This window comes from Erpetoichthys calabaricus, chromosome 12, assembly GCF_900747795.2.
Source record: "Erpetoichthys calabaricus chromosome 12, fErpCal1.3, whole genome shotgun sequence".
NCBI classification, from domain to species: domain Eukaryota; kingdom Metazoa; phylum Chordata; class Cladistia; order Polypteriformes; family Polypteridae; genus Erpetoichthys; species Erpetoichthys calabaricus.
In genome coordinates, this window is record NC_041405.2 from 156,141,083 (window position 1) to 156,164,288 (window position 23,206).

Here is a 23,206-nt window from a genome sequence, read left to right on the forward strand (position 1 = left end):
TGATATTGGTGGGAATTCTCCAATCATTTGGCCATGACTGTCTGTGTCTCGATTCTACAAGGGGGACCCCACACCCACCATGATATTGGTGACAATTCTCTGATTCTCCAATCATTTGGCTATCACTGTCTGTTTCTTGATTCTACAAGGGGGTTCCCCCAGCCAGCCATGATATCAGAGTCAGCTCTCTGAATCTCTGGTCAGTTGGCCATGACCTTCGGTGTCTTGATTCTACAAGGGGACCCCCCCCCCCCCCGGGACCCCCCCCCGTCAAATCAGTGGAGAATCTCCAAGGGGTAGCTATGACTATCATTGTCTCAGTTAGATATAAGGGACCATCCCACCGACACACCATGACGTCGGTGTCAAAATTCCAAGGTGGTGGCTATAACTGTTAATGTCTCAATTCTACATGGTTAACCCCACTACCATGACATTGGCAGTGATTCTCCAAAGAGGTGGCTACGACTGAGAGCACTGATTCTACAATGGGACCTCAAACCACGACCCCCCCCCTACTGCAGTTTTCCATCAGGGCTATGACTGTCTGTGGCAGTTCTCCAAGGTGGACCTCCCCTCAATCTGAAGACACTAACCAGGGCATCCTTAACGAAAACCTGGTTAGAGACCTCTGAACTTCAGGCTGAGCTAAAGGTTTGCCTTCCAAAAGGGCAAAGCAAACACAGCACAGGAGTGGTTTAGGGGCAACTGTAGGGATCTCCTTTAGTGGTCCAGTCCGAGCATGGACTGGAACCAGATGGAACATCTCTAGAGAGACCTGAAAATGCATTGCATTTGTCATTCCCACAGATGGTGCATTGCAAACATTTGCAGGAATTACTACATTGGCATATATTGTTGTCTGCATATTGATTTGGCAAAATTTTACACAGGATGCCCTTCCTGACATAACCCTACCCATTTATCCGGGCTTGGGACTGGCACGAAGAAACACACTGGTTTGTGCATCCCCTGTGGCTGGGTTATGATGTTTGTTGATGATATTCTGATCTGTAGCGATAGTAGGGAGCAGGTTGAGGAGATATGAGAGGAGAGGAGAGGAATGAAGGTCAGTAGGAAGAAGACATAATACATGTGTGTGAATGAGAGGGAGGTCAGTGGAATGGTGAGGATGGAGGGAGTAGAGTTGGCAAAGGTGGATGAGTTTAAATACTTGGGATCAACAGTACAGAGTAATGGGGATTGCGGAAGATAAGTGAAGAAGAGAGTGCAGGCAGGGTGGAATGGGTGGAGAAGAGTGTCAGGAGTGATTTGTGACAGACGGATATCAGCAAGAGTGAAAGGGAAGGTCTACAGGACGGTAGTGAGACCAGCTGTGTTATATGGGCTGGAGACGGTGGCACAGGAGACAGAGCTGGAGGTGGCAGAGTTAAAGATGCTAAGATTTGCATTGAGTGTGACAAGGATGGACAGGATTAGAAATGAGGACATTAGAGGGTCAGCTCAAGTTGGACGGTTGGGAGACAAAGTCAGAGAGGCAAGATGGTGTTGGTTCGGACATGTGCAGAGGAGAGATGCTGGGTATAATGAGAGAAGGGTACTAAGGATAGAGCTGCCAGGGAAGAGGAAAGGAAGAAGGCCTAAGAGAAGGTTTATGGATGTGGTGAGAGAGGACATGACGGTGATGGGGGTGACAGAGCAAGATGCAGAGGACAGAAAGATATGGAAGAAGATGATCCGCTGTGGTAACCCCTAACAGGAGCAGCCAAAAGAAGAAGAAGACTACATTGGCATGCATTGCGCCCCCTGTTAGAATTAAAAATGTAATGCATTTTATTACTTACATGTATTACAAAATACATTCCAGTGGATGGCGCACTGCAAATGTTGCAATTAAAAATTCAATTAAACAGAAACTACAACACATGAGCCCAGGCTGACACGTGGCACATGTTTGCAATCTCAAAACATTATAATCCAAATTTAGAGGCACAGTGACACAAGCAAGGACAACGTCTCACTGGAGCCAATTTAAGGCCACCAGTTAATCTAATGTTGTGGGGTACAAAATCTGCATATTTGGGTTTATATTTCCATTATATTTTGTTCAAGACATGACAACAGATGAACTACATTCAGGATAAATCAAAGCAGATCTTCTTCCCAGTTGTACCTCACTTTTAAAACAGCTGTTACAATAAAGAAAGGAAGACATACTGGTGGCTCAGGCTATCAATTACTTTATAACCTGGGAAAGGATGGACATCTAATTATTTTACAGCCTGGGAAAGGAAGACCTGCCGATACCTCAGAGAACATCAAAAAAAGTTTTATTGTTTAGGAAAACGGACAGTAAATTCATTCATCATATTGACAGCCAGCCAATCAGAATATCTAACAATCACATCTTGCAAAACCCCCTTAGAATAAATATGCCTCGTCTGAGGAGCGATATAGGAAGGAAGGAGGAAGATGAAGGGACAAAGACGTCAGAGGAGAACAGAGCGACGTCAACGTGCACCCATTTCCATCTGATCGTCAGAAAAGCATCTCATGAACAACTACGAGTGCTAAGATCACAAGCCGCCTGCGACATTCATCCTTGTCATCTTTACTTTTTGTAAGCTTTTTCTAAAGACTACAGTGAACCCTCGTTTATCACGGTTAATCCGTTCCAGACTCTACCACGATAAATGAATTTTCGCGAAGTAGGATTCTTTATTTATAAAACGAATATTTTCGCAGTTAGAGTATAGAAAACCTGTTTACGACCTTCTAAATACGTTTTTTAACATTATTAGAGCCCTCTAGACATGAATAACACCCTTTAGTCACCATTACACTTGTATTACCCAATATATTAGACAAAATAAGAGAAAATAAGACATATTAGACGTTACAAATATCATTATTATTGTACTGTACATTTAATTACACACACACACAGTTCTTACACACAACCACTAACCTATGAAGGCACGACCTCAGTAGGAGAGTCTTCAGGTAGTGCAATATCTTCAGCAGGTGCGTCGTTGTCTTCTTCCGCTGAAGGGGTACTAGGAGTAGGCAGTGGGTGTCTGGGTGGGTGAAGAACATCTTGATAGGCAGATGCTGGTGCTGTCTTTTCATATGTGTGAGGAGGCTTTTGGAGGGTATTGCCATCACCTTCTCCTAGATGGTAAACATCTTCCTACGGCGCTTAGCTTCATTGTCAGAAGGCTTAGAAAAAGCAGCACAGTTAGGAGCCATCGTGGGGCTAAGATAAAAGTTCTCAGAAAGCGCATGCGTAGTGACGTAAGCGTGTATAAGAAAAAATCGCGATAGAGTGAAGCCACGAAAGTTGAAGTGTGATATAGCGAGGGATCACTGTATATATATCCAGACTTTACTATCGGTCCTATTTTCTATTATTCTTTGTTCCACTGGTATTATTATTATTCCTGGAATAAATACCATGCTGCTTTTAACTTTCTATTCTTTGTCTTAATGTCTGGAGTGATTGAAGTAATAAGGTAGATTTCTTTGAGCACCTGGTGCAGCCGGAGGTTTGCCATACACTTTGTGCTGCGAGGTTTATTAAGGCTGAGGGTGTGAGCTCCACTCAATAGTAGGGAACAGGGCGTGAAGTGATGTATTCTTGGCTGATAAATGGCTTATAGTCAAGAGTGCTGAGCCTTTGTATGTTTAAATGTATTCTTGGAGACCACAAGTAATTTTTAAGTCATTAAAACATCGTATGTTGTTCGTGCCAATAATAAGTAAGTCACTTGAAATGCCAGAAGAGTGATAGGTTGTGTTATCCCTAAGAGTTTAAAGTGCCAGAGGTTAACCAGCTGTGTGTGTTGTGGTGCCCGGATGGGGGTGGTACCCACCCAGGACGCCCGAGAAGACCAGAGGAGGGCTTGTGCCTCCTCCAGACCTCGAGGGGGGCGACCACCCTGGGGGCCATGGGTACAGAGCTGGGAAGCTCGACCCTGTAGGGGCCCGTGGTCACCGCCAGGGGGACCCCAATACCTGGAGGACCCTGGACCGCAGCACTTCTGCCACACCAGGAAGTGCTGGGGGGAAGAGGAACAGGGACACCCGGAGTGCTTCTGGGGAGACAGCCGGCACTTCCGCCACACTGGGGCGTGTCGGTGGGAGATTGCCGGGAACACACCTGGAGCACATCCGGGGGCTTAATTAAAGGGGCCACCTCCCTTCAGAGATGGACTTGAGTCAGGTGGAAGAGAGGACAAGGTTGCTGAAGGAGAGAAGGAGGTGGTCTGAAGAGACAGAGAGAAAGAAGGAATTGTGATAAGGCCTGGACTGTGGGGTATTGGGGCTTGTGAGTAGTGAATTGTAAATATGGAGACCCAAAATAAACGTGTGTGGGGTAATTTAAACGTGTCTGCCTGTCTGTGTCCGGGTTATATTCCACAGTGTGTCATTCATAGGGCACTGTTGAATCTGTGTTAATCTTAAGGTGCAACAGTAGACTAACCTGGTAACGAACTTGACGAGTACATTTACCCTTAAAAAAAAAAGATAATGGGCAAATAAAGGGAAATACTACAAAAATACACCTAACAAGCATGTCTTTGATGGATTTGGGAGAAAATTCACAACACCTGAGAGGACATGGACATGGACTGGGGAGGACATGCAAACTCCACGCCCACAACAACTGAGCGTGGGATCTGAAGTCTGTGAGACAGCACCGCTAACCTCTGCACCGCCCGGCTCCACAAAATGTCACCTTATAATTGACACTCTGCCTGTGTGCACAGCTTTCCCCTTAGGGCCCATTTGCATCTGTACGTGACCAGTTGTCTATTTATCCGTCCATCTTTATTTATCTCGACTCTCTGAATACGCGTTGCTCCATTCCCTTCCATCAGAGTAATTTATATTTTGATGGAAATTCACTCAGCCTCTTTTTTTTCCCCCCTCTAATTCAATTACAAAGAGGCGCACACACGTCTGATTACACGAGCCATCATTCTTCCTTTGATTTGCTTCTTATTAGAACCCGAATAACATTAATGAAGTGCTCGCCTCCGCTCGTCGCCATCCCGCACGGAAATCAGTTCATCTACCTGGCAGATGGGAGCTCACCGGCGGGACTTGATTTCTGTATGCTGTGCTATTGTGCGAGGGGACCCCCCTCTCTTTCTTTAACATCTCTGGACTTCTGCTAGGGAGGAGAATGAAAGAGAAGTGCAGAAAATCAGTCAATCAATTCGTTCATTCATTACAATCAGAAGAAAAAAAACGAAACTCCAGCCGACTCGCATCCAGGCGTCCCACTGCTAGAAGGCTGCGGCTGCTTTTGAGAAATAACCGAAAGTAGAAATCCGACTCGATTCAGGGGGACAAAAAGGGCTTCTGATTTCTATGACCGACATACCTGCGTCTGAACGCCGTACTAAATGTTGCCATTGTAAAGAAAGACAAAGAAGCATAAAAAAGGTTTGGGGTTTTCCGGCCCCGTATACTGTACAGTCTGCACAATATGTCACAATTCGGTCCAGTGAATAACAGGTACATTCAACAAAAGACAAAAACAAATGGGAAAATGGGGACATTTATAGAGGGGGGACCGGAAGTGCCAGAGGAATGCTGGGAAGTGTTGGTGAACTGGATGCTGGGAGCCATGATGTCATCAGAGGGAAAGATTAGGCTTAAGTGGCAAGGCGTAGTCAGAGACCTGTTGTAGTTTCATGGTGGCGACGCTTCCTTCTTTCTGGGAAAACAAAGAGAGAGGTTAGTGCTCCGCCATTCCCGCTTGGCATGAGGTTGCACGTCTTGGGTCCTTCCGCGGCTCCCTAAGCGCGCGTGCGTGACACCATTTAAATACACGGTGGATAGAAAAGGAGCACAAAATTAACAGCCTAAGAAGGGAAAGCAATCCACGGCCATCACTGTCCCAAATACAGATTCCCAAGGAAAAGTCCAAGAGCACAGCACACAAACCAATGAGGCGCAACAAAACACAAATGGGAACTCCACGCCGTAGTGCGCCTTTGAAATAAATGGCTGGGAATTGTGGAAGGCCCTCCCATTTCTAGGGTGGAGGACAGTTCCTGGTAGTGATTGGCAGGTGGGCCACCCACAAAACACATGGTGACAGAACCAGGGCATTGCCCAATTGCAAATAAACACAAAGAACAATACACATAATAAACAAAAGAAATAATATAAATAAATGGCACAAAGTGGACAAAACAATATAGTCGTGGCCAAAGGTCTTGAGAACGTCACACATATTAATTTGCTTCCGTGTTTTTAGATCTTTTTGTCAGATGTTTCTATGGTGCACTGAAGTAGAATTCCAAGCGTTCCAGACGCACACACACACACACACTATCTCCACCTTACACCAAAAGAGGTTGCCTTCCACACTGTGGGCGCCCCTCAGCACTCAGCACTGGTCACAGTCCCACCTATAGATTCGTATCAGGCTTTCCAATTGGTGTACAGTCCCACCCCACTGACCAATATGATTTCCCACTGGAGCCCCTTGTGTCCACATCGCGTCACTCACTGCCATCTACATGGACACACGGTCACTTCCACAAGCCACACAACACCGTCTGTCGGACAACAGGCAGAGCTGTAGCCTTGAAGTTGTCATAACATAAAGCGGTCTACCAGAATTCACTCTTTACGACTTAAATTCTTTACCTCCGTCTTGACTTTTAAGCCTAATGCATCAAGTTTATTTCTAATACCCTCATTATATGCATTTTTGCCAATCACTAAAATTTCTGCTTTCTCCTTATTTAGTTTGAGAAAATGACTGCTCATCGACTCAGAAACACAAATAAGACATTGGGTTCAGTGAACCAAGAGAGTCGGGGTCATCAGGCGCTATTGATAAATACAGTTGTGTGTCATCAGCATAGCTGTGGAGGCTCACGTTATGCCTTGAGATAATCTGACCTCATGGAAGCACAGAGATCAAGAAGAGTAGTGGACCCAGGAGAGACCCTTGTGGACTACCATATAGAATATCAGGGGTCTTAGAAGTATCATTACCACAACTAACAAAGAATTCTCTATGTGTTAAGTAAGACTCAAGCCAATTTAAGACCCTGCCAGGGAGGCCCACCCACTGACTGATAAGAATATTGTGATCAATGAAAGACGTCTCTAAGGAGCCCAGAGATTTATCATGGCACCTCAGGTCAGCTTGTACCACTGTTGACATCAGTGTGGTACGTCTACCATTAGCTACAGGCTGCACTAATGAGAGGTGTGTGAGGAGGAGACGAGAAAGAACATCAGGACAAGACTAAAGTAGGCCCACGAATACCTAGGAAAAGACCAGGACTTGTGGAACAAAAGGCTCTGGACAGATGAGGCAAAGAGAGACATGCAGTATGTGGCCACACTACCAGAAGACCTGTTTGGTGAAAATCAAAGACAGAATTTGAAGCACGTTAAAGTTAAAGCATGGTGGTGGTGGTGGCAGTGGAAATGCTCTGGTGTGAGGATACTTTTGTGTCATCAGGATACGTGCAGCTCACCATCATGGAATCCATTCGGGAATCTTCATCGTACCTGAGTGTGGTTGAGGATAATGTGAGGTCGACTACCAGAAGGTTGAAGCTCAACCAGAAGTGGACATGACAATGGACCCTAAACTTACAGGTAAGCCAAACCAAGCAATGGCTGAAAAGAAAGAACCTGGAGTGGTCAAAGCCCAACCTTACACACACACACACACACAGACGCATACACACACTATCTCCACCTTACACCAAAAGAGGTTGCCTTCCCCCATCCTTCCACTCTGTGGGCGCCCCTCAGCACTCAGCACTGGTCACAGTCCCACCTATAGATTCGTATCAGGCTTTCCAATTGGTGCACAGTCCCACCCCACTGACCAATATGATTTCCCACTGGAGCCCCTTGTCTCCACATTTCATCACTCACCGTCATCTACATGGACACACAGTCACAGCACCGTCTGTCGGACAACAGGCAGAGCTGAAGCCATGAAGTTGTCATAACGTAAAGCGGTCCACCAGAATTCGCTCTTTACGACTTGATTAAAAACCGGTGTCGAGGACGAGGCGTGAGACAAGAGTTTTCTCTCGGAATTAAAGAGGCAATCATTGTCACTTGAAGCCGATCGCTTTGTGACACTCCAGACTCCGGCGCTCTTTCAAATGGGCTGTCTGTCGGGGGATAATGAGGGGACAGAAAGTGCGATTTAACGATGTGTGTTTGGAGCCTGACTGCTTTCTCAATGCCTTATTAAGTGAAGTGTTCCCGGCCGCCATTCAAGTCCTTTCTCTTTTAGATATAGATTTTTTTTAATCTTTTTCCTCGTTTCCTGGCTTGCATTTTACTTAACCCCTCATAAATTTGCCATCTTTTCAATGTCTCGCATTGTGTGTTTTCAAATATTACACCTGCGCTAATAGATTAACTGCAATTTATTTTATTATCTGCTTTTTTAGGTTTCTTTTAATGGAAAACAAGAGCTGAGGAGACAAGAAAGACACGGCCAGGAAGCTCTAGGAGCATCCATCACTTTTTATTGCTCACCACAAAATAAAGGGAGACTTCCTTTAGAATTCTTAGACTGGTAGACGAAACCCTGACGATCAGCTGAAGTGGTCAGCACCAGGGTCTGGCATACTAGGCAGTTGAAGACAGGAGGTCAGCCACCTGGACTGGTCATTGAAACGGACTGGTGGACTAAACACTTAAAGATAGAAGATCAGCTACCTGGAGTGACCAGTCCATTATCATATCAGGTTTTACACATCTTGGCAGGAGATCAGCTACTTGGAATGGTCAGTCAACCAGGATGGCAATTATTGTATCTACTTCAAGACAGGAGGTCCAATGGCCATCGGGCTAACCACTAGAAGAAAGGTGGTCAGCTACCTGAAATGGTCAGTCCACTGGGATAGCAGGCTACACACTTCAAGACAGGAAGTCAGCTACCTGGACAGGCCATTGAAGAGGACTGACAGACTAACCACTTTAAGACAGAAGATTGGCTAGCTGGTGTGGTCAGTTTACCAGGCCATCAAACTACCTACTTCAATACTGGAGTCCAGCTACCTGGAGTGACCAGTCCACTCAAATAGCAGGTTAAACACTTCAGGAAAGGAGATCATCTACATGAGATGGATAGTCAACCAGACAGGAGATCAGACCACTTGAAGAGAGGTGGTCAGCTACCTGAAATGATCAGTCCACTGGGGTAGCAGGCTATACACTTGAAGATAGGAGTTCAGCCACCTGGAAAGGCCATTGAAGAGGACTGGTGGACTAATCACTTAAAGACAGAAGATCGGCTAGCTGGAGTGGTCAGTTTACCAGGCCATCATACTACCTCCTTCAATACTGGAGTCCAGCTACCTGGAGAGACCAGTCTACTGGGATAGCAAGTTGTGCACTTCAAGACAAGAGATCATCTACTTGAGATGGATAGTCAACCAGACAGGAGGTCAGCTACTTGGATTGGTCATTGAAACTGACTGGTGGACTAACCACTTAAAGATGGAATATCAGCTACCTGGACTATTTGGTCCACCAGACCATCGGACTAACAACTTGAAGACAGGTGGTCAGCTACCTGGACTGGTCATTGAAATGGACTGGTAGACTAACCATTTAAAGACAGAAGATCAGCTAGCTAGAGTGGTCAGTCCACTAGGTAATCAAACTATCTACTTCAATACTGGAGTCCAGCTGCCTGGAGTGACCAGTCCACTCAAATAGCAGGTTGCACACTTCAAGACAGGAGATCATCTACTTGAGATGGACAGTCAACCAAACCACTTGAAGAGAGGTAGTCAGCTACCTGAAATGGTCAGTCCACTGGGAAAGCAGGCTTTACACTTTAAGACAGACGATCGGCTAGCTGGAGTCGTCAGTTTACCAGGCCATCATACTACCTACTTAAATACTGGAGTCCAGCTACCTGGAGTTACCAGTCCACTGGGATAGCAGGTTGTACACTTCAAGACAGGAGATCATCTACTTGAGATTGTCAGTCAACCAGACACAAGGTCAGCTACTTGGACTGGTCATTGAAACTGACTAGTGGATTAACCACTTAAAGATGGAATATTAGCTACCTGAACTGTTTGGTCCACCAGACTATTGGACTAACAACTTGAAGACAGGTGGTCAGCTACCTGGACAGGCCATTGAAGAGGTCTGGTAGTCTAACCACTTAATGACAGAAGATCAGCTAGCTGGAGTGGTCAGTCCACGTGCCATCTGACTTCCTACATCAATCCTGGAGTCCAGCTACCTAGAGTGACCAGTCCACTAAGACAGCAGGTTGTACACCAAGACAGGAGATCATCTACTTGAGATGGTCAGTCAACCAGACAGGAGGTCAGCTAATTGGACTGGTCCATCCAACAGATGGCAGACTAATCACTTAAAGACAGAAGATCAGCTACCTGGAGTGACCAGTCCACTAACATAGCAAATTGTACACTTCAGGACAGGTGACCAGCTACTTAAGATGTTCAGTCAACCAGAATGGCAACTACTGTATCTACTTCAAGACAGGAGGTCAGCTACTTAGACTGGTCATTGAAATGGATTGGTAGACTAACCATTTAAAGACAGAAGATCAGCCAGCTGAAGTGGTCAGTCCACCAGGCCATCTGACTACTCACCTGAATATAGGGGGTCAGCTACCTGGAGTTGTAAGTCCACCAGGATGGCAACTATCCACTTCAAGACAGGTGGTCAGCTACCTGGACTGATCATTGAAATGGACTGGGAGACTAACCACTTAAAGACAGAAGATCAGTTACCTGGAGTGACCAGTTCACTAACATAGCAGGTGTTACACTTCAGGACAGAAGGTCAGCTATCTGGAATGGTCATTAAAGAGGACTGGCACACTAACACCTTAAAGATAGGAGGTCAGCTATCTAAGGTGGTCAGTCCACCAGGCCAGCAGTCTTCCTCCTTGAAGACAGGGGACCAGCTACCTAGGCTGGTCATTGAAGATGGCTGGCAATCTAACCGCTTAAAGAGAGGAGGTCAACTACCTCGAGTTTTCAGTCAACCAGACTACCCACTTAAAGATGGGGTAAGAGCACTTACTTTTAGTGATCAGTGAAGTGAGCTAGTATGCTAACTACTTGGAGATGGTATTCGGGCAGTTATCAGCTTCAGAGGTGGTCAATTCTGTGGGCTAGCAAAGTTAAGTATATAAAATTGGGCTGAGCAAATTACCTGGAATGGTCAGTGCCCACAACTGGCAGGCTAATCACTTCAAGTATGGGGGTGTTGAGCACTGGCAGAGTGGTCAGTGCTGAGGCCTAGCATCCCAAACCCTTATAAATGGGAATGGGGCCAGTGGACAGTGTAATCACTTCAAGACATGGGGGGCAGAGGGGGTGTTTGATAGAGTGGGCCTGGTGGTTTGCAGCTACCTGGAGTGGTCACTGCTTAGGGCTGTCACACTAAGTACTTAAAGGGGGGGGATCCATTGCCTAAAGTGGTCTTTGAAATATGTCAGCTGGCAACAATAATCCTGCATTGTTCCTGTTCCTAAGAAGACAGGTGCCTCTTCACCTGATGACTACAGACCAGTGGCACTGACACCTCACCTCATGAAGACCTTTGAGAGTCTGGTCCTGGACTATAGAAGACCTCTTCTGGTTGATCACCTGGATCCACTGCAGTTTGCCTACCAGACAAAGTTTGGGGTGGGTGGGGGGGGGACAATGAACTGTCTATTCCACAAGGCTGGACAAAGCTGGCCACACTTTGAGGATGAGGTGTTTTGATTTCTCCAATGCCTTCATTACCATCCAGCCATCCATCCCTGTTAACTCAGAGATATGCAGGTGGATGAGCCTGTGGTGTCCTGATGATGGATTATCTGTGAGGCAGACCACCATTTGTGAGGACTGTGTGAGCAACACTGGAGCACCACAAAGAACAGGCCTGTCTGCTTCACTATGTGCACCTCAGACTAGAACTATAACAGCAAGTCAGGTCACCTACAGAAATTCTCAGATGATTCTGCACTTATGGGATATTGATAAGGGGGATGAGAGAGAGGTGGGGAGTCAGGGGGAGAACTTTGAGAAATGTCTGCAACTGAACATCAGCAAAACCAAGGGACGGCTTACTGACTTTCACCACACCCAAGAGCCTCTATGTCTGGTCACCATTTAGGGAGTGGATGTAGAGGTAGTCCACTCCTACAAGTACATGGGGGTCCAGATTAGTGACAGGTTGGACTGATCTTGTGACACTGAGGAACTCTAGAAGAATGGGCAGAGCAGTTTTTTTTTTCCTTAGGAGACGGTGCTCCTTTAATTTAGGTAGTGACATCCTTCATATCTTCTATAACTCTGTGATGGTCAGTGTGATTTTCAATGGTATGGTGTGCTGGTTCAGTAATATCACTTCATGAGATATACTCAAGCTAATCAAAAGGGCAGGTTCAGTTATGGGACACACACTGGATCCACGGATTCCAGGAGACAGACAGGCAGTTACTCTAGGAGAGCTGGACAGGGCCCCTCGTAGAAGGTCCTTAACCCATCAGCAGGACCCTCCAGTATCTGCTCCTTTGGGCAAAGAGGAACAGGATGAGCACTGCCATAGCCTACAAAATGACCTCCAGCAGGCAGGCCTGCCACTGGTGTGAATGTCTCTGACCAAACAATCAGAAACAGACTTCATGAGGGTGGCCTGAGGGCCCGACGTCCTCTAGTGGGCACCGTGGAGCTTGATTGCCATTTGCTGTAAAATACCAGAATTGGCAGGTCCACCACTGGCGCCCTGTGCTTTTCACAGATGAGAGTACATGTGACAGGCGTGAAAGGGTCTTTAGAAGCCGTAAGGACGTTATGCTGCCTGTAACATCATTCAGCATGACCAGTTTGGTGGTGGGTCAGTGATAGTATATCTGGAGAGACATATCCATGGAGGGACGCACAGACCTCTACAGGCTAAACAACGGCACCTTGACTACCATTAGGTATCGGGATGAAATCCTTGGACCCCTTGTCAGACCCGATGCTGTTGCAGTGGCTCCTGGGTTCCTCCTGGTGCACGACAGTGCCCGGCCTCATGTGATGAGAGGATGAAGGAATTGAAACCATTGAGTAGCCCCCATGCATTGCTCACCTGACCTCAATCCCATAGAACACCTCTGGGTGGGACATTAAGTTTCGGTCCATCTGACGCCTCAGACTGTCCAGGAGCTCGGTGATACAGATCTGGGAGTAATTCCCCCTGTACACCACCTGTCGTCTCATTAGGACGTTGTCAGGTATGGGGGGCTGGGGTGGGACATGGGTTATACAAACTACTGAGTACAATTTGGAGTTACTGCTATGAAATTTTGTTCCCTTTGATTTTCGGGGTGTCTTTGAATTCAGCCCTCTGCAGGTTCATCATCTTCATTTCCATCCTTTCGTTCCTAACACATCACCATATTAGTCCATAGCAGTAGATATAGCCAGCAGGATTTTTTTCCCATTGAGATCAAAGTGTTCCTTTAATTTTTTTGAGCAGTATATATAGAAGCGGTTCTATTAGCTGAATATGGGCAGGGATATCGAACAGTTCTGTAAGTCTTGCCTTGGCTGTTAAGTGGTCTCTACTCTTTACCCGATGCCTACTATAGATGTTCCCTTTCTACCGGCTGGGTTGGATATTGTTTGTCTCCTCAATAAGAGTAAGAATGGGTATCAATATATTCTTGTGCTGATTGATTATGCGACACGTTATCCTGAAATGGCAGTTCTCCAGAAAGCCAACTCCAAGCCTGTTACAAAGGCTCTGTGTGAGATCTTTACCCATATTGGCATTCCCCATGAGATTCTGACTGACCAGGGCACGCCCTTTTCTTCACGCGTCATGAAACAGTTGTGTGGCAGCCTTGCCATTAAAAGCTGTTTACCAGACACAGACGAATGGCCTGACAGAGCGGTTTAACAAGACTTTAAAGCAGATGATCGAGCGGGTCGCTCATGATGACCTGACGTCCTGGGACTCTGTTTTGCCTTTCCTGTTTTTCGTAGTTTGGGAATCACCACAGGCTTCCACGGGCTTGAGTCCTATTGAGTTGCTGTTTAGTAGGCGTCCGCAAGGCGTCTTGGATGCTATTGGTGAGGAATGGATGGGTGTGTGTTCTAATACTAAAGGCCCTAGCTTTGCAGACTGGGTGGTTTTCCTGCAGGATCAAATTTCTAGGCTTTCTTCTATCAATGTGGAGCACCAGCAGCGTGAACGGGATGTCCAAAAATTCCATTATGAAAAACGGAGCAAACTTTGGGAATTTAAGCCTGGCGGTCGCATCCTGGTTCTGATTCCTTCTGATCCGCACAAGTTTCTTGTGCGATGGCAGGGTCCTACTGTCATTGAGGAGCATATGGGGCTGGTGAATTACAAAATCAGAATACCTGGCAGACGGAGGCCCGTGCAGGCTTTGCATGTTAATCTCTTGAAAGAGTGGCATGAACTCCAGGAGGAGTTGATGTCCGTGGCTGCTGTGTCCCAGACAGATGTTGCTATTGGTGACGATTTGACTGACTCACAGAAAGCAGATTTGCTCTCTCTGATAAGTTGGAACACTGTTGTCTTTTCTGCCATGCCGGGCCTGACTGGGCTTGCCGAACATAAGATTGCTACGGAGCCTGGTGTTAAGGCACCTTTTTCTGATACCCAAGTGTAATAAGAATATGTTTAATAAGATGTTTAATGTCACTATGCTCTTTACAAAACTTATTTTAGAAATCCACTCACATGTACAGGCCAGGCCAAAGTTAGCACACAGGGGTTCTCAGCATTTAGAAGTGCCGGGCCATGCATAGAACAAGATAGACAAAGACAGCTGGAGGAATGTATAGTCAGCCTAAAGACAGGTGTATACTATTTTGTCCTCTGTTAACAGTCAGCACAAAATCTTCTTTCCTTGTTTGGAAATGGACTATTTGCCGACGTGGGGGCCTGCACGTGGAGGAACCAGTATAAAAGGCTTGGAGAGCAGCCAAACACTTTTAAGCCGACGGATGGATGGGTGATATCATCATCCGTCCTGAAAAGCCTTCCAGCGCAGCGATGAAAGATGGCAGACTGTACAGATCAAGATCTCACCTTGGTATTGTCTTTGCTATAGGCTTCCCGTCTGTAATGTCGTGTAAATCGTCAGTAAAGAAAGCTAAGTTATTTTCTCTTATGTGATTTTTACCACCGTATCACTATGGGAGAGGTATCGCCTTTTAATATCATATCTATATAGTTTTTGATTACTTAAAACACCGCAATTACAAAAGAACTTATTCCAACTAGGAGCTACCGCCACCTAAAGGAAACACCAAGGAGAAAAAGAATGTAGTGCGCGATGAAGTCTGACAGATGCTTGAATTGGATGTTATTCACGAAAGTAAAAGCGACTGGTGTAGTCCAATCGTTTTGGTCCCAAAACCCGACGATTTAGTTTGGTTCTGAATCGATTTCAGATGCTTAAATAAGGTTTCCAAATTTGATGCTTATCCTATGCCCCTTGTTGATGAGTTATTGAAGAAATTGGGACAGGCATTGTATATTTTTACACTCGATCTTATGAAAGGGTACTGGCAGGTGACTCTTGAAGCTTCCAGTTGTGAAAAAATAGCGTTTGCCACCCCTGGTGGGTTATACAAGTTTACTAGGTTCCTGTTTTGTGTGCATGGTGCCCATCTTACTTTCCAGTGTATGATGTATCAGATTTTTCCGTCCCCATTCCGAATATTCTGGGGCATATCTTGAAGATGTCATCATTTTCAGTAAAGATTGGCACTCACATTTCGAGCGGCTTCAGGCTCTACTAGATAGCTTGAGACAGGCTGGGTTGGCAGCTAACCCTAAGAATTGTAAGTTGGGTATGTCTGAAATGCACTATTTAGGTTATTCTATGGGCGGAGATTTGGTTAGGCCTCAGTTCAAAGAAGGTGGATGAGGTGCTCGCTTACCCGCATCCGGAAACAAAGAGGCAGGTTTGTGCCTTCCTTGGTCTTGCTGGTTATTATAGGAGAGTCATCCCTAATTTTGTGGATAGAGCTGCTCCTCTTACTGATTTTATGAAGGGTAGAAAGAATCGTTGCGTTGTCTGGTCAGATGATTGTGAAAGGTCCTTCAATGATTTAAAGTCTGCTTTGTCAATGCACCCAGTTTTGAGAAACCCAGACTTCACTTCTCTAGGGAGTTCGTCCTGCAGATGGATACTAGTACGTTCGGTTTTGGTGCTGTCCTGTTTCATGTTTTTGATGGTGAGGAACACCCCATCACGTTTTTGAGCAGGAAGTTGCTTCCCATGGAGCGTAATTATCTTGACTATAGAAAAGAAGTGTTTGGTGATCAAATGGGCCGTTATTATTTGTGGGTGCATCCCTTCAATGGCTCTACAGACGGAAGGATACAAACTCTCGTCTGTCGAGATGGTTCTTGAGCTTAAAGCCATTTAATTTTATTGTCCAACATCGACCCGGCTCTGCGCACATCAGCTGATGTCCTCTCTTGCCTGGCAGGACCCAGTTTTGTGGATCACTTGGTTCACCAAGGAGTGAACAAAGCTGAGGGTGGGGGTGTGACCGTTGTTGCGGGGGGATGCAGCGGCCCTTCAGAAACCCCCTCTTAAACAGTTTTTCAATGGGAAACAAACTCACTCTTACACCTCCGCTTTCAGCTGCCGGCTTGCTGGCTTGAACCTTTAAAAGTCCGAGCCGTGACCATCTTGGGGCCTCACTCTCCTGTCTCTCTTCACCCAGACTCCTACTGCTCCGGCCGCTGCTACCGGCCTGTTGGACATCGTTGATGAAGAAGACTTTGTGTTCTTTTGAGTTGGAGTCGGGACCGTTGCATCAAGATTAACAGCTGTTCCTTGTGCGGCCAGATCACCTCTTTAAGAGACTTGTGTTTGCATCTGGCAGAACAGCAATAAAGTTTCAGCAATAAAGAAAACCTGGAGAACACTCCCGTGCAACTTTGTGACCCAAGCTTGACAATATATATACATATAAGTGTATATATAAGTGAGCGCATGGGAGGCCACTGAAAGGCTCAAAAAAGGGGAAATTCCATGCCAGACCAGGTGGTGGCAGAGTACACTGATCCTTTCTTTTTTTCATCAGCAGACCAGCCATGGGGAATTTCTCCTGGACTTGATGACGGCACTTCCATTTCCGGCCCTGATGATGTCACTTCTGGTTCCGGCCCCAATGACATCACTTCCCCTGGCTGACTTTAAATCCGCCATGTTTGCTGTCTGTTTGTCCTATTGTTGGACTGAAGTCAGGAAACCTTTTCCTGTGTTTGTCGAATCCTTTCACAATATATATTTGACACTGGATCCAAGACAGCAGCCATGGGATGCACATTATGTCCCCCAGAAGTGTGGTGGCAACCCTCCTGGGTTACATTAGGGCCACAGGCCTGGGACTTCAGGGCTCAGCCCTGTTGGGCTCCGTGGCCACCACCAAAAGGAGCTGCACGGCTTAATGAGCTCCTGTGGGCTGGAATGCAGCCACACCTGGAAGTGCAGCCTGAATTAGGTTAAGCATCACCTGAAGCACTTCCAGGTGGGCTATAAGAACAGCCTGCAGCCACTACTTGAGGCACCAGAGTTGGGAGGAGGAGGGCAAAGCTGCCTGGGAAGAGCGGAGGAGGAAGAAGAAGAGTATGTTGGTGTTTTTCTTTTGCCCCAAGGATGAAGAAAATAAAATCTTTTTGTATAGTTTTCACATGCTTCTGGTGTCGGTCTGTGTCAGGTTGGCGCCAACCAAGCGCTTCTGCCACAATATATACACACACACACACACACACACACATATATATATATATATAAATACAGTATATATATATTGTGAAGGTTTAGCCCCAGACACAGACAGACAGACAGACACAAAGTGTGCATAAACAAACACGTTTAATATTTTCTTCAGAGTACACAACATCTCACAATGCCCTTCTATTGACCACTCTGCCCTTTTCTTTCTCCTTCTTGTATTCTTCCGTCGCCCTCACTCCTCCTCTCACAAGTTCTGTCTTTTTCCTCCCGACTAATAGAGTCAGCCCTTTTTTAATGCCCCGGATGTGCTCCAGGTGCTTTGTAATGATTTTCCAGTGGCACTTCCTGCCTGTAATCCAGGGTTCCACAATTCTCCGGGCACCCCCTGGCAGTTGCCACGGGCCTCAACAGGCTTCTAAGATCTGATCTCGTGGCCCCGATGCAGACCAGGGTGGCTGCCCTCTCGTGGCCCAGGGGAGGTATTGTCCCTCTCCCGGTCCTTCCAGGTGTCCCGGCTGGGCAGGTTCTCCAGCTATCTGCCACAATATATATATATATATATATATATATATATATATATATATATATATATATATATATATATATATATATATATATATATATATATATATATATGTTGTGAAATAATTAGCCTCAACACACAAAAAAGGTTTGGGACAGCCACCTGTTTACTTCAAGCCTGGCTGCAAAAAGGCAAATAAATACCACAGATGTGTAGAGAGTCGAGTCCAAAACAGAACTGAGCTTACAGGAAAGTTGTCTTGTATTTAAGGTAGAAAGGCAGAAGTGATGTCATTGAGGCCTGGAACTGGAAGTGATGTCATTCTTGGGGCTGGAACTGGAAGTGACGTTGTCGGGGTTGAACCAGGCAGAATTTACCCTATTCTGGTCTGCAGAGATAAAGGAGGAATGTTTAGTGCGCTCCGCCACCCCCTGGCCTGATGTGGAATTACCTTTGTTTGGTCCATTTAGCTGCCTCATGCACGTGTGTGACAATGTATAATTGGATAGATAGATAGATAGATAGATAGATAGATAGATAGATAGATAGATAGATAGATAGATAGATAGATAGATAGATAGATAGATAGATAGACAGACAGACAGATAGATAGATAGATAGATAGATAGATAGATAGATAGATAGATAGATAGATAGATAGATAGATAGATAGATAGATAGATAGATAGATAGATAGATAGATAGATAGATAGATAGATAGATAGATAGATAGATAGATAGATATGGACGCTGAAAGTCAAAGAACAACAGAAGGCGGACACCAATTAAAAGTAAAAAGCAATTTCTTTATTCTTGGTGGCAGAGGCTGCAGCACCTGACAGCTCAGTTTGTTACAGGCAGCCTGCTCATAAAAGGAAGTTAGCTCAGTTTTATACCAGAATGTTTACTAAACAAAAAGATGAAGTATGTCAGTTGAATTTGAGGTCACGCAGAGTTTGCATGTAGCTTAAGATGACACATTAAATCAGTATGTGCAGAAGTACACGGTAGTCAGCATGCCCAAAGTCCCAGGTTCCCCATCCAACTTAGCCGATGCAGTTCAGCTATGGCTAGTTTAACAGAGACAGCACTTTGCAAAACATGTACCTCCCTGTTCTTCTGCACCGTCAGGGTTACAACACTTCAACGGCTTTGTGGCAGTTACAATTTAAGAACCTTTTCTCGGCTTCTAAAAGGATTAATGTTATACTGTCGGTTAATGCACAGCACATAATAATTGATTACACAATATCAAAAGCTACCTTAAAAGTTAGTTTAGTACATTTGTCTTACAAGAATACACTCTTACAGCTTAGCGTCTGTATTAGGTTACATTTGTTTGGTTAGCTTAACACATCCTTATTTAATGCATATGTGACATGCTTCTTATAGTTCTATTAGTACCATACTTTTGTTATTTTAGAAAGGATGAAGCACCTTAATTCTAAATATTCTTTCTCAACTGATAGATAGATAGATAGATAGATAGATAGATAGATAGATAGATAGATAGATAGATAGATAGATAGATAGATAGATAGATAGATAGATAGATAGATAGATAGATAGATAGATAGATAGATAGATAGATAGACAGAAAGTGTGGAAAGCGATGGTTCTCCCAACACACGTTTATTATACATACTATTATTTACAGTGAAGCACACAACTCTTCAAAACTCCCCCAAAGTCCAGCCCTCTTTATAATGCCTCTTTCTTTTCGTTTCCTTGCCTCTCCTCCTGAGCACCATTCTTCTCCACTCCCGACTCAAGCCATCGAACGGAGGGAGGTGGCCCCTTATCTCCCCACCCGGATGTGCTCCAGGTGCCTCCCGATTAGCTTCCTCCGGCACTCCCCAGTGTGGTGGAAGTACCGACTGCGCACCCAGAAGCACTCCAGGTGTCCCTGGTCTTCTTCCCCCCAGCAATTCAGGATGTGGGCCTGGGATCTACAGGCATCGGGGCGCCCCCTGGTGGTGACCACGGGCACCTATAGGGTTGAGCTTCCAAGCTCAGTTCCCGTGGTCCCCAAAGCAACCAGGGCAGTCGCCCCCTCGTGGTCTGGAGAGCCCTCCTCCGGTCCTCCTGGGTGTCTCGGCTGGGTACCACCCCCACCCACTTGCCAAAATAGATAGATAGATAGATAGATAGATAGATAGATAGATAGATAGATAGATAGATAGATAGATAGATAGATAGATAGATAGCATAGTTGGCAGGATTAGATAGATAGATAGATAGATAGATAGATAGATAGATAGATAGATAGATAGATAGATAGATAGATAGATAGATAGATAGATAGATAGATAGATAGATAGATAGATAGATAGATAGATAGATAGATAGATAGATAGATAGATAGCATAGTTGGCAGGATTAGATAGATAGATAGATAGATAGATAGATAGATAGATAGATAGATAGATAGATAGATAGATAGATAGATAGATAGATAGATAGATAGATAGATAGATAGATAGATAGATAGATAGATAGATAGCATAGTTGGCAGGATTACATAGATAGATAGATAGATAGATAGATAGATAGATAGATAGATAGATAGATAGATAGATAGATAGATAGATAGATAGATAGATAGATAGATAGATAGATAGATAGATAGATAGATCCCACTTTGGATTGGGATGCTTATTCTTAGCAGCGCTTCCTGGCAGGAACCATGGCATCCAGCAGGACTACAATACCCAGGTTGCCCTACCGAAATGTCACACATGTGCAGTTGGGGATCGCCTTTCAGTCTTGACCACTCCAAGCTCCACTGCAGGTGCTGTTGCTAATGGTATTGTAGCCACCGACTGTGACTCTCAGAGCAAGCCCCGCCCCTTCTAGTTGGGATGACATTAAAGGAGATGGTCCCAGAGCATGACATCTGGAGACAGTGAATATCCCGTGTGACATCCAATCGATACTTTAAGTGCAAAGTTCTCTATTGCAGGCTGATTTTCTGGCCAGCGTCTTTTTCGTTTGTGCCATTGCGCACCCTTTTTTGCTTTCTGGTACCCCCACATTTCTCCCTACCACCTGTCACTCTAATCAAACCACCCTAGCACATGCTGCTAATGTCAAACATCTCCTTCTTTGCACATTCACACGGCTCACTGGTTACGGCTGTTAAAATCAGATCCACAAAGCAAGCCTCCCACCATGGCTGCAGCTGCCATCATGAATGGTGCCTGTGCTGACAGGACCTGAAGAGAAGGCACCTATGCAGCCTGACCATTCAGTCCACTGAGGTGGTTGTGTCGGCAAATAGCTAATGTGACCAAGCAGCACACCCTTTTCTCACGGCTTCCATCTCAACGGCACGACCCGAGGATTCATTTGCCATCCTTACCAGCTGTTAATTTCGCTCTTAGTCACATTTTCGTCATGTGACCAAAATGTATTTTAGTCAAACCAAAAATGACTAAGACCTAATGTATCAAAGTGGACAAGAATAACTCTCTTTCAGTCACATTTTGAGTCATCGCTGCCCCCACTTGACTTGCTTTATTTCAATTTCAGCTTGTTTAAATGTAACTGGTGGATCAGCATTTAGAAATGGTAGTCGGTGTTTCAGGTGGCTCTAATCTGGAGTTGTGGGGGTGGGCATGTGCCTGATTGTGGGCGTGTCTGTGTATGTGGGCGTGTCTGTGTATGTGGGTGTGTGTCTGTGTGTGTGGGCGTGTGCCTGTGTGTGGGCGTGTCCATTCAGTCTCCTCAACCTGCTGAATCCAACTCGGGGTTCATAGGAAGTCAAAGTCTTTTCAGGTAGCTCCAGGTGCGGGGCAAGGGTCCCACCCTAGACGGACATTTAAACGACAGGTTGGTGTGATTTGCTGTCAAATGATATACAACTGCTTAAAAAAATGAAGGAAGCACTTAATCATCACAGTCTAACACCGGGTTAGTGAAGCTTCCGGGAGATCAGTGTGTCCAGTTAGGAAGCAGAAGCGACTGTGAATCAATGTCACCTGCTTTACTGCAGATGAAAGTGACAACAGGTGACCTGGAGAGGCAACAGCAATTCAACTCCCCCCACTCCCCAAAAAGGGAATGGTGGCCACAGACAGTTTCTCTCTGCTTAGCCTCCCTGACTGATTCTTCTCTGGCTTTCTGTTCTGCTAGTGTCCTTGTCACTACTGGTAGTATGAGGCAGCACCTGCAGCCAATTCAGGTTGCACAGGTGGTCCATCTCCTCCAAGATGGCACATCCACACGTGCTGTCGCAAGAAGTTTTGTTGCGTCTCCCAGCACAGTCTCAAGAGCCTGGAGGAGATACTAGGAGATGGCCTGTTACACAAGGAGAGCTGGGCAGGGCTGTAGAAGGGCATCAATCCAGCAGCAGTACCGGCATCTGCTCCTTTGTGTGATGAGGAACAGAAGGGGCACTGACAGAGCTGTACGAAATGACCTCCAGCTGGCTAGAGGTGGACATGTGTGTGACCTAACCATTAGAAATGGACTCCATGCTCACAGCCCATCACCGTGCAGCATTCACCAGAGAATACAAAATTAGCAGCTCCACCACTAGTGCCCCATTCTCTTCACACTGAGCATAATTCCACCACACCCAGAAGTGCTGCCAGAAGAAGCTTGTTGGGATTCCAGGTGGTCTATAAAAGGGGCGAGCTCACCCCAATCGAGGAGCCAGATTCGGGAAGAGGTGGACGAAGCTTGCCTGGAGGAGTAGAGGCGGAAGGAAGAAGAGAAGACGTGTGCTGTGTGCTGAGGTGCGGTGGGGATCAGGGAAGTAGAGCTCCCCATGTGTAAATAAACCTGTGTGCTGGACTGGAAATTGTGCCTGCCTGTCTGTGTCGGGTCAGGGCGGCTGTACGCGCCCCTGGGCTTCACACAAGTCATTTCATAGACAACTGTAGACCCTTCTTTTTTTCATGGAGGGGTACCGGCAAGTCTGTCCACATCAGTGCTTTCTATATGTCAAGGTGTAT